The sequence below is a fragment of the Sinohyriopsis cumingii genome, unplaced genomic scaffold (assembly GCF_028554795.1).
Source record: "Sinohyriopsis cumingii isolate HCF-2022 unplaced genomic scaffold, ASM2855479v2 utg002228l, whole genome shotgun sequence".
Taxonomy (NCBI): domain Eukaryota; kingdom Metazoa; phylum Mollusca; class Bivalvia; order Unionida; family Unionidae; genus Sinohyriopsis; species Sinohyriopsis cumingii.
This window is the reverse complement of record NW_028316164.1, coordinates 293-13658: the sequence shown is the minus strand read 5'-3', so window position 1 is coordinate 13658 and position 13366 is coordinate 293. Positions and strand designations below refer to the sequence as shown.

The window sequence follows — 13366 nt, the reverse complement described above, 5'->3', positions numbered from 1 at the left end:
GATTTTCACAAGCCATTGACCATCAAATATATGGTCTGCATATTTTAAAATATTATATTTCATTATTTTGAGGACTACATTTTGTGAGAAAACACATACAAGCCTGGACGTTGTATAATAAGATGTTTTGGCTTTTATAATTCTTTTGCTTTGTGCTTTTATAATCTAAATAAGAACGGTTGTGGTGAACACACCATTTCTTGACACTACAATACATTGGAGACATCTAGTAGCTGAAGAAGGCGTGAGCTGTCCATATATTCCATTTTATTTGGTCTTTACCCTTGATACGTTACAGTATGACAGTGGAGATCTGATTTTAATCATGCTGAGTTAGGCTTGTCTCTTTTTCTTTCTTGACGATAAATTTACTCTTACTATTATTATTAATATTATCATTATTAAAACTGCTAGGAGTAGCAGTAGTTCATATGTCAGTTCCAGTAGTAGGTAATTATTTACTGGTCAATTTGAATCGATCAGGGCTTTAGGGCGGGATGCTAGATAGTAAATATGCTAGAGCTGAATTTGCATCAGATAACTCCTGAAAGCGTAGTCAACATGATAAAACCTTGCCTATTAGCTTCGTGATCTGTAGATTTCCCACCATGAGGCACACTAGTTTCTGGATACTGTAGGCATGTCTACTTCATTTGTTTCATAATTATCATCATGGTTGCCTGTCGTTTCGCCAAATATTACAGATTGCTTAGCGATTGCTGCTGTTATATTTCTTATCACGTTATACTTTATAGACGAGTGTGTCCTAAGTAAAAATGAACTTGATGAACTTTGGTAAATTATTATTTTAACTTACTATACTGCCAATGTTCATTTCCCAATCAGTTGGTAATAAGAATGCACATTCATAGAAATCAGTATAGAGCATAGCAACTGTTTAACCTCAACAATTTTTGCTGAAATCATATTGTCAAACTGTATATTGAAGTGTCCAAGAGGATAGTAAGATATGTTTTCTTTTATAATTTCCGAATTATGCATTTTACATTGGTTCAATAGATTTTTATAATGATAACACACACGTTGACCATGCGAAGTTCGTGGCTTCGATCGCCCCTTTGGCCATACTTATTTTATTTTCTCATACGTCTCTTTCATTTCTATTCTGCAGCACAAATTTCAATTTCCATTTGTAAAGGCACAAAATCTGTACCTAGTTATCTCGTAAAACTATATTATTCAATTCTAAAAGCTGCGTTAGTCTGCTACCCAAAACCTGATTCAGAGGACCATCTAAGATATATATGAGACCTGCAAGTGGAAGTGAGACATCCACGACTAACCAAGAGCCACCTTGGTATGTGTCTTATCTTCGTTCTCTCCAAAAGCTCGAGGAGTAATTTATGACTTTACTTAAAACAACACGCAATGTGTTAACGTTAGCACATTCGGCAATTATGAAAAGACCAATATTTGTTATAATATGGGAGTTATGCATTTTACATTATTTCCATATATTTTATACCATTAACATACACGTTGGCAATGCTTTTACGTACCCTAATTGTGTGGTTCCTTTTGCTAATCATTCATTGTGTGAAAGTATGTACTCCATCTGTATTTCTAGATTGTGTAGGAGGATTTTGATTAGCAAGTGGCCGCATAGCTCAGTTGGTTAGAGCGTCGTGCTAATAACGCGAAGGTCGTGGGTTCGATCCCCCCTGTGGCCAATAGTTTTCATTTTCGTTACTATTTTCCTCTCTATTTCTTTATTTACCTTTATTTTTTCTCCTTCTCTTTCATTTCTTATCTGGAGTAACGAAATAAAGTCTGTGCTATTATTTTTTAAAAGTTTAACAATTCAATATCAAAACTTTATGTTACCAAAATCATGATTCAATATACGTTATATTTGAGATCTAGAAGGTGAAGTGAAAGATCCACAATCAGCTGAAGCACACTTTGGTATGTGTCTTATCTTCGTTATAGCAGTGAGCACGAGGAGTAATTCATAAGTTTACCTTAAACCTAATATAGAAAGCTATCAGTTAGAACTTTAGGCAAACATGAAAATAAATAATAAACATATTTTGGGGTATTGCACAGTAATAAAGTAAAGGTGTGTTCTCGATGTCTAGATCCGAGCCAGCTTATGAAAAGGTGACTGGATTTTGTGTGCTATAAGTGTGGGGAGAAGAGCCATGTAGCTATGAATAGCAAACGGCAAAGATTTGACAGTTGTGGAAGGTTTTCTTTATGTGTCAATGAAGGATATGCGACAAATGCCACAAGGAAGCCCAAACATGTACATGTTACAGAGAGGACATTGTGGAAGTGAATCCGCAGATTGGTGATGCTAAGAGGGAGGAACAATCATTGGAGTTACAGCTTGCCGAAGATGATGAAGAAGACGTTGAGAATTAAATACAGGATAATTATAGTGAAGAAAGAGGGGAGGAAACTGTGGGAAGCAGAGTCGATAAGACCGAACAAGAAATAGAATCGGAGGAAGAACGAAACAACAGGCGTACTGTTAGTGATAGATCGGTGACGGATCCAGGAAGTGATGACAGTAGGATGGTAGTTGAAGTCGCTGTTGAAAGGCAAACGATGTTCAGAGTTTTCAGGTAAACGGAAATGGAAATAACAGTACTGATATAGACACTTTCAAAGTCATACACAGTTGGAGAAGACGGTTTAATACAGTACCTAGACTGAAAACGAATAGCATGCGTCTCAAATCCATTAAATAATTTCTAGTATTCATGGAAATGATAAAACATGCGACATAATTTAATACTTTAAACACACTAATCATTATAATGGCCTTATATATTGTATCTCTAATTGTAAACGGCATGCTAGATTTGAATAAGCGAAAGTCTGTTTTAGAAATATTTCTAAAAAATAAGAGGCCATATTTTATTATTGCAAGAAGCCTTTTGGGATGATGAGTTTACTGAATGTATCACAGAAAATGAGATTTGTAATGGTGACATATTTGATAGCAATGCCGTCATTAGGAGGGCTGGTGTTGATGTTTTAGTAGTGAGAGAGGTGAAAAATCAAGTGGCACATGAAATGTTTCATAAGGGTAGAATTTTACATTTAAAATAGATCTTGATGAAGAGTGGTTGATTTAATCAATATTTATGCTCCAAATCTTGTGCGAGTAAGGTATACCTTTTAATGAGATCAAACACATATTTGCATAACAATACTAGCGATAACACTATCTTGGTTGGTGCGTTCAATAACGCTTTATCTGGAATTGATCGACATAACAAAACCTTAACAGGGCTTTCTAAAATTAGTTATGATAGAAATACAAAACGACACACATTGTCGCATTTAACCTACTCGACACACTATTGACATTCGGTCCCAGACTATTTGGAATCAGGTCACAATTAGTACTTCGAGTTCAGTACCCACCATTGTAGTTCTAGCAGTTTTCGTCTATTTTCAGTACATTTTTTCCTCTTATTTTGGTGGGGATAGAAGAGTTATATATATGCATTTCTTGTAGGGATTTAAAGGTAATTGTTTATTCTGAAGAATATGAGTTCTAGGTGTGGTTTTCTCTTTGTATTTTGGCGACAGTGACTAGTGTGTTATAAGGCTTTGGTGATGGTCCTGAAGTGAAATATGTGTTCTATTTACATGCTGCTCTGTTGACAGTCCAGCCTCTCAAACAAATGCAGGTCAACCTTTGACAAGAACTTCACCGTGATATCATCTTTGACGGTATCTTAAATTAACATATGATTGTATTGATTGTCACACAGTGGAAAGGTCAGTATTGAGAAACAAATGTAGTGAACATATAGCAAAATAAATTGTATTCTATGTCCACGTTGCTGTAAAGGACAAACTGTGCCTCAGCCAACAAAGGCGACACACTATTTGCATCCGGTTCCAGACTGTGCATCTAACTTATTTAGCATTGAACTCTATAACGCAAACCTGGGTATGGTTCCGAACTTTGACTGGATGCACAACATCATTAACACTTCGGTGCGTCAAAATGAACAAATTTGGAAAACTATTAACTTACTTTTCTATGCAAGATTAGTTTGGAAAATGGGATTATTTGAGTTAGAGGTTATGCGAACTATGATAAATTGAATATTTATGCTGCCGAGTGGTCTAAAGCGCTGTCCGTCACTGATCACTGCCATCTCACCTCTGTCTGCGTGGGTTCGAGTCTCGGGCTCGTCAAATGTAGATACGTGAGAAAGCTTGCCGGTAGCTTCTTGTGGGTCGGTGGTTCTTTCCGGGGTTTTCCCGGTTCTTCCTCCACCATTAATACTGGCCGCCATGTATAGCCTCTCTTGTGCTGAAAAATGGCGTTAAACCCTATAACAACAACAACAATATTTATGCTGATTTTCACAAGCCATTGACCATCAAATATATGGTCTGCATATTTTAAAATATTATATTTCATTATTTTGAGGACTACATTTTGTGAGAAAACACATACAAGCCTGGACGTTGTATAATAAGATGTTTTGGCTTTTATAATTCTTTTGCTTTGTGCTTTTATAATCTAAATAAGAACGGTTGTGGTGAACACACCATTTCTTGACACTACAATACATTGGAGACATCTAGTAGCTGAAGAAGGCGTGAGCTGTCCATATATTCCATTTTATTTGGTCTTTACCCTTGATACGTTACAGTATGACAGTGGAGATCTGATTTTAATCATGCTGAGTTAGGCTTGTCTCTTTTTCTTTCTTGACGATAAATTTACTCTTACTATTATTATTAATATTATCATTATTAAAACTGCTAGGAGTAGCAGTAGTTCATATGTCAGTTCCAGTAGTAGGTAATTATTTACTGGTCAATTTGAATCGATCAGGGCTTTAGGGCGGGATGCTAGATAGTAAATATGCTAGAGCTGAATTTGCATCAGATAACTCCTGAAAGCGTAGTCAACATGATAAAACCTTGCCTATTAGCTTCGTGATCTGTTGATTTCCCACCATGAGGCACACTAGTTTCTGGATACTGTAGGCATGTCTACTTCATTTGTTTCATAATTATCATCATGGTTGCCTGTCGTTTCGCCAAATATTACAGATTGCTTAGCGATTGCTGCTGTTATATTTCTTATCACGTTATACTTTATAGACGAGTGTGTCCTAAGTAAAAATGAACTTGATGAACTTTGGTAAATTATTATTTTAACTTACTATACTGCCAATGTTCATTTCCCAATCAGTTGGTAATAAGAATGCACATTCATAGAAATCAGTATAGAGCATAGCAACTGTTTAACCTCAACAATTTTTGCTGAAATCATATTGTCAAACTGTATATTGAAGTGTCCAAGAGGATAGTAAGATATGTTTTCTTTTATAATTTCCGAATTATGCATTTTACATTGGTTCAATAGATTTTTATAATGATAACACACACGTTGACCATGCGAAGTTCGTGGCTTCGATCGCCCCTTTGGCCATACTTATTTTATTTTCTCATACGTCTCTTTCATTTCTATTCTGCAGCACAAATTTCAATTTCCATTTGTAAAGGCACAAAATCTGTACCTAGTTATCTCGTAAAACTATATTATTCAATTCTAAAAGCTGCGTTAGTCTGCTACCCAAAACCTGATTCAGAGGACCATCTAAGATATATATGAGACCTGCAAGTGGAAGTGAGACATCCACGACTAACCAAGAGCCACCTTGGTATGTGTCTTATCTTCGTTCTCTCCAAAAGCTCGAGGAGTAATTTATGACTTTACTTAAAACAACACGCAATGTGTTAACGTTAGCACATTCGGCAATTATGAAAAGACCAATATTTGTTATAATATGGGAGTTATGCATTTTACATTATTTCCATATATTTTATACTATTAACATACACGTTGGCAATGCTTTTACGTACCCTAATTGTGTGGTTCCTTTTGCTAATCATTCATTGTGTGAAAGTATGTACTCCATCTGTATTTCTAGATTGTGTAGGAGGATTTTGATTAGCAAGTGGCCGCATAGCTCCGTTGGTTAGAGCGTCGTGCTAATAACGCGAAGGTCGTGGGTCCGATCCCCCCTGTGGCCAATAGTTTTCATTTTCGTTACTATTTTCCTCTCTATTTCTTTATTTACCTTTATTTTTTCTCCTTCTCTTTCATTTCTTATCTGGAGTAACGAAATAAAGTCTGTGCTATTATTTTTTAAACGTTTAACAATTCAATATCAAAACTTTATGTTACCAAAATCATGATTCAATATACGTTATATTTGAGATCTAGAAGGTGAAGTGAAAGATCCACAATCAGCTGAAGCACACTTTGGTATGTGTCTTATCTTCGTTATAGCAGTGAGCACGAGGAGTAATTCATAAGTTTACCTTAAACCTAATATAGAAAGCTATCAGTTAGAACTTTAGGCAAACATGAAAATAAATAATAAACATATTTTGGGGTATTGCACAGTAATAAAGTAAAGGTGTGTTCTCGATGTCTAGATCCGAGCCAGCTTATGAAAAGGTGACTGGATTTTGTGTGCTATAAGTGTGGGGAGAAGAGCCATGTAGCTATGAATAGCAAACGGCAAAGATTTGACAGTTGTGGAAGGTTTTCTTTATGTGTCAATGAAGGATATGCGACAAATGCCACAAGGAAGCCCAAACATGTACATGTTACAGAGAGGACATTGTGGAAGTGAATCCGCAGATTGGTGATGCTAAGAGGGAGGAACAATCATTGGAGTTACAGCTTGCCGAAGATGATGAAGAAGACGTTGAGAATTAAATACAGGATAATTATAGTGAAGAAAGAGGGGAGGAAACTGTGGGAAGCAGAGTCGATAAGACCGAACAAGAAATAGAATCGGAGGAAGAACGAAACAACAGGCGTACTGTTAGTGATAGATCGGTGACGGATCCAGGAAGTGATGACAGTAGGATGGTAGTTGAAGTCGCTGTTGAAAGGCAAACGATGTTCAGAGTTTTCAGGTAAACGGAAATGGAAATAAACAGTACTGATATAGACACTTTCAAAGTCATACACAGTTGGAGAAGACGGTTTAATACAGTACCTAGACTGAAAACGAATAGCATGCGTCTCAAATCCATTAAATAATTTCTAGTATTCATGGAAATGATAAAACATGCGACATAATTTAATACTTTAAACACACTAATCATTATAATGGCCTTATATATTGTATCTCTAATTGTAAACGGCATGCTAGATTTGAATAAGCGAAAGTCTGTTTTAGAAATATTTCTAAAAAATAAGAGGCCATATTTTATTATTGCAAGAAGCCTTTTGGGATGATGAGTTTACTGAATGTATCACAGAAAATGAGATTTGTAATGGTGACATATTTGATAGCAATGCCGTCATTAGGAGGGCTGGTGTTGATGTTTTAGTAGTGAGAGAGGTGAAAAATCAAGTGGCACATGAAATGTTTCATAAGGGTAGAATTTTACATTTAAAATAGATCTTGATGAAGAGTGGTTGATTTAATCAATATTTATGCTCCAAATCTTGTGCGAGTAAGGTATACCTTTTAATGAGATCAAACACATATTTGCATAACAATACTAGCGATAACACTATCTTGGTTGGTGAGTTCAATAACGCTTTATCTGGAATTGATCGACATAACAAAACCTTAACAGGGCTTTCTAAAATTAGTTATGATAGAAATACAAAACGACACACATTGTCGCATTTAACCTACTCGACACACTATTGACATTCGGTCCCAGACTATTTGGAATCAGGTCACAATTAGTACTTCGAGTTCAGTACCCACCATTGTAGTTCTAGCAGTTTTCGTCTATTTTCAGTACATTTTTTCCTCTTATTTTGGTGGGGATAGAAGAGTTATATATATGCATTTCTTGTAGGGATTTAAAGGTAATTGTTTATTCTGAAGAATATGAGTTCTAGGTGTGGTTTTCTCTTTGTATTTTGGCGACAGTGACTAGTGTGTTATAAGGCTTTGGTGATGGTCCTGAAGTGAAATATGTGTTCTATTTACATGCTGCTCTGTTGACAGTCCAGCCTCTCAAACAAATGCAGGTCAACCTTTGACAAGAACTTCACCGTGATATCATCTTTGACGGTATCTTAAATTAACATATGATTGTATTGATTGTCACACAGTGGAAAGGTCAGTATTGAGAAACAAATGTAGTGAACATATAGCAAAATAAATTGTATTCTATGTCCACGTTGCTGTAAAGGACAAACTGTGCCTCAGCCAACAAAGGCGACACACTATTTGCATCCGGTTCCAGACTGTGCATCTAACTTATTTAGCATTGAACTCTATAACGCAAACCTGGGTATGGTTCCGAACTTTGACTGGATGCACAACATCATTAACACTTCGGTGCGTCAAAATGAACAAATTTGGAAAACTATTAACTTACTTTTCTATGCAAGATTAGTTTGGAAAATGGGATTATTTGAGTTAGAGGTTATGCGAACTATGATAAATTGAATATTTATGCTGCCGAGTGGTCTAAAGCGCTGTCCGTCACTGATCACTGCCATCTCACCTCTGTCTGCGTGGGTTCGAGTCTCGGGCTCGTCAAATGTAGATACGTGAGAAAGCTTGCCGGTAGCTTCTTGTGGGTCGGTGGTTCTTTCCGGGGTTTTCCCGGTTCTTCCTCCACCATTAATACTGGCCGCCATGTATAGCCTCTCTTGTGCTGAAAAATGGCGTTAAAACCCTATAACAACAACAACAATATTTATGCTGATTTTCACAAGCCATTGACCATCTAATATATGGTCTGCATATTTCAAAATATTATATTTCATTATTTTGAGGACTACATTTTGTGAGAAAACACATACAAGCCTGGACGTTGTATAATAAGATGTTTTGGCTTTTACAATTCTTTTGCTTTGTGCTTTTATAATCTAAATAAGAACGGTTGTGGTGAACACACCATTTCTTGACACTACAATACATTGGAGACATCTAGTAGCTGAAGAAGGCGTGAGCTGTCCATATATTCCATTTTATTTGGTCTTTACCCTTGATACGTTACAGTATGACAGTGGAGATCTGATTTTAATCATGCTGAGTTAGGCTTGTCTCTTTTTCTTTCTTGACGATAAATTTACTCTTACTATTATTATTAATATTATCATTATTAAAACTGCTAGGAGTAGCAGTAGTTCATATGTCAGTTCCAGTAGTAGGTAATTATTTACTGGTCAATTTGAATCGATCAGGGCTTTAGGGCGGGATGCTAGATAGTAAATATGCTAGAGCTGAATTTGCATCAGATAACTCCTGAAAGCGTAGTCAACATGATAAAACCTTGCCTATTAGCTTCGTGATCTGTAGATTTCCCACCATGAGGCACACTAGTTTCTGGATACTGTAGGCATGTCTACTTCATTTGTTTCATAATTATCATCATGGTTGCCTGTCGTTTCGCCAAATATTACAGATTGCTTAGCGATTGCTGCTGTTATATTTCTTATCACGTTATACTTTATAGACGAGTGTGTCCTAAGTAAAAATGAACTTGATGAACTTTGGTAAATTATTATTTTAACTTACCATACTGCCAATGTTCATTTCCCAATCAGTTGGTGAGACTTCCGGTTATGACATCAGAAGGAAAACACGTTTGATGATCGCTCCGTGAATTTTCCAGTTTTTTTCCTTTAATAGACATTTTTGCTGTTTTAATTTGTTACAGGTACGTTGATAAGATTTGTGTGATCGCATTCATATATAAGTGAGATATATTTTGAGTGTGTGGATAACTTTATCCACCACACAATATATTATTTTCTGTGACAATGAATGCAAAGCCTGGTCGTGCTGCACGTGCAGCACAAGGAGCTGACTCACACTCTAATGACACCAGTGGAATAGCTAACAATAAGAATGGCATGTCGAGTAACATTGATAGACAGACAGGAGCTTCTCGTCGTTTTGGGAAAGAATGTACCGTGGTGATTGATGTAAAGGATGTGAAGAAAATAAAGGCAAGTGATATTGTTAGAAGTGTAGAAGAATTAACCGGAGATATGTCGGTCTATGCAGTTGTGCCCAAAGGTGCAAATTTGTATGAGGTCACACTACCGAGCAAGGAAGTAGCATATAATACCTTGTGTGGAATTGATATTGGAAGTGAACACTTTGATTGTACTCTATTATATTCAGACACTATTATAGTGTCAATTCTTCATTTACCAGCATACATCAATGATGATGATATAAGTATGAAGCTCGGTGAATACGGAGTAGAACTTCTTTCTCCCATTCAACGCAGATATTATCCTGGAACTAGTGTGGCTGATGGGACTCGTTATGTCAAATGTAAATTTCCACAGCAGGTAAAATCCTTGCCTTACAGTCTGAAATTTCAGACTGTTAATGGTCAACAATACTTTAGAGTATTACATGACAATCAAGTTAAGGTATGTTCTAGATGTCTAGATCCGGGACATGTTATAAAAGACTGCCCTGATTTTGTATGCTACAAGTGTGGGGAGCAAGGCCATGTAGCAAAAAATTGCACAAGGCAAAGATGTGATAGTTGTGGAAGTTTTCCTCTTATGTGTACATGCAGGATATGCGACAAATGCCACAAAGAGGCGCAAACATGTATGTGTTACAGAGAGGCCATTGCAGGCATTCATTCGCAAGTTGATGATGATACGAGGGAAGACATATTGGAGTTACCGAGTGACGAAGATGATAAAGAAGAAATTGAGAATGCAAAAAAAAGATAATGAGAGTGGAGAAAGTGGGGAAGAAAAAGAAAGAAGTGGAGTTGATATGACCAATGTAGAAATAGAGGAAGTAAACAACAATCATACAATTGGAGATGGATCGGGGACAGATTCAGATGATGACAGGAAGATGGCTGCAGACGTTGTTGAAAGATCAAACGAATCACGTACATGTCAAGAAAACGGTACTAATATCGAAAATTTCAAAGTAGTACAAAGGAGAAGGAGAAGGTTTAATCCAGTACCTAACATGAAATTGAATAACATGCGACGAACACCTATTAAGAAATGATCAAACACTCAACATTTTTTAATACTTTCAATACACTCATCATAATCATGGCTTTAAATATTGTATCTCTAAATGTAAATGGCTTGCGTAATTTGAATAAACTAAAGTCTGTTTTAGAAATATTTAAAGAGAAAAGAGGCCATATTTTATTATTGCAAGAAACCTTTTGGGATGATGAGTTTGTTGAAAGTGTTAGAGAAAATGAGATTTGGAATGGTGACATATTTTATAGTAATGCAGACAATAGGAGGGCAGGTGTTGCTGTTTTAGTAGTGAGAGAATTGAGAAATCAGGTGACACAAGAAATTATTGAAAAGGGTAGGATTTTACATCTTAAAATAGCTATTGATGATAAAGTGATTGATTTAATCAATATTTATGCTCCAAATGTTGTGAAGGAAAGGTTTAACTTTTTCATGAAGCTAAATACATATTTACATAACAGTACTAGTGATAGCACTATCCTGGCTGGTGATTTTAATACAACTTTAGCAGGTATTGATCGACATAACAAAGCCTTACATATTGATGATGTAGCAGTGCGTGAACTTTATAAAATTATTCATGATAGGAATATTACCGATTTATGGAGATCACGAAATCCTAGTACTCGTAGTTTCTCCAGAAAACAAGTTGTACTAGGCGAAATGAAGCAGAGTAGAATAGATTATTTTTTGATTTCCTCAAAATTGCATTCCAATGTGCAAAATATTTATTATGCAGATACATCCTTTAGTGATCATTCTTTTGTATACCTTAAACTAAATACCTGCAAAGTGGAAACAGGGCCCGGATTATGGATACTAAACAACAATGTTCTTTTTGAGGAAAAATATGTACAAAGAGTGAAATCAATTCTTACCGAAGGAAAAACTGAAGAAATGTATTTAAGGGAACCACTCATTTGGTGGGATAATGTAAAATACAAAATTAAAAAATTTTCCCAAGTATACTGTACAAGAAGAAATAAGGAAAGATTACAAGAATACTTTACATTGCAAAATAAATTAAAATCATTTTCAGAAAAAGTCGCAAATAAAGAAGCATATGACATTAACAAATATGAAGAACTAAAACATCAGCTAAGTGACTATGAAACTGATTTTTGTCGGGGTGCTATTTTGAGATCTAAGGCGAAATGGGCAATTGAAAGCGATAGAAATACTAAATACTTTCTAAATCTTGAGAAATATCGACACAACAAAAATGTAATCAATGAATTGATTGATGATGATGGTGTAATTATTTCAAATACAAGCGGGATCTTAGATGAAATACATCAGTTTTATAGTCATTTATATTCTTCGGTAACTGTTGATGATAATTGTACTGATTCACTTTTAAATTTTGTAAACTGTTCTGTATCTGATGAGGATAAAGATATGTGTGATGCCATAATAACAGTTGATGAAATACATACAGCTATAAAAGGGATGGCTAAAAATAAAAGCCCCGGCCCGGACGGATTGACAGTAGAGTGGTATTGTAAATTTTATGATTGTATATATGATATTCTGTTGCACATCTTTCAGAGTGTTAAGAATGACAATATTATGTCGAGATCAATGAGATTTGGGGTTATATCACTTATTTATAAAAATAAGGGGGATAATAGAAGATTGCAAAATTGGCGTCCTATCAGTTTACTTAATGTAGATTATAAAATTTTGGCAAGGATTTTGACTACACGTTTAAAAATGGTATTACCCAAAATTATTTCTCAAACTCAGACATGTTGTATAGTTGGGAGAGATATTGCTGATACTATAGTCACTGTAAGAGATATTATAGATATGGTTGAGAGAGACAATCTTGAGGGATATATCTTAAAAATTGATCAAGAAAAAGCGTTTGACAGAGTTTGCCACTCATATCTGATTTCTGTTTTACGAAAGTTCGGTTTTGGTGACAATTTTATTCAGTGGATAAAGATATTTTATAATGAAATTAAAAGTAGTGTTAAATGCAATGGTCATCTAACGAAACCCTTTTTAATTAAAAATTCAGTCAGACAAGGTTGTCCTATATCAGCAATGTTATATGTATTAGCAGCAGAACCCTTAGGACTCGCTATCAAAGCAAATTCCACTATCAAAGGTATTCCACTCCCACTGTCTAGTAATACAAGTAAAGTTTTTCAACATGCAGATGATACAACCTTGACATTAGCGGACACACAATCCATTAATCAATCTTTTAATGTACTTGACTTGTATTGTAAAGGATCTGGTGCAAAGGTGAACAAGGAAAAGACAGAACTTCTGTGTATTGGATCTGGTAAACTTACTGATGATTATTGCAAACAATTACAAAATTCAAATGTGTGATCAAGTCATCTTAATTTTGGGAGCTTATGTGGGAAAATGTGCAAAGTT

The 13366-nt window shown here is 35.5% G+C and overlaps 1 non-coding gene across 1 annotated transcript; it reads left to right on the top strand.

Moving 5' to 3' along the window:
- Positions 1 to 1617: 1617 nt before the first annotated feature.
- Positions 1618 to 1691, top strand: Trnai-aau (transfer RNA isoleucine (anticodon AAU)). The gene has a single exon. It is a non-coding gene; the product is annotated as a tRNA-Ile (tRNA).
- The last annotated feature ends 11675 nt before the right edge of the window (positions 1692 to 13366 follow it).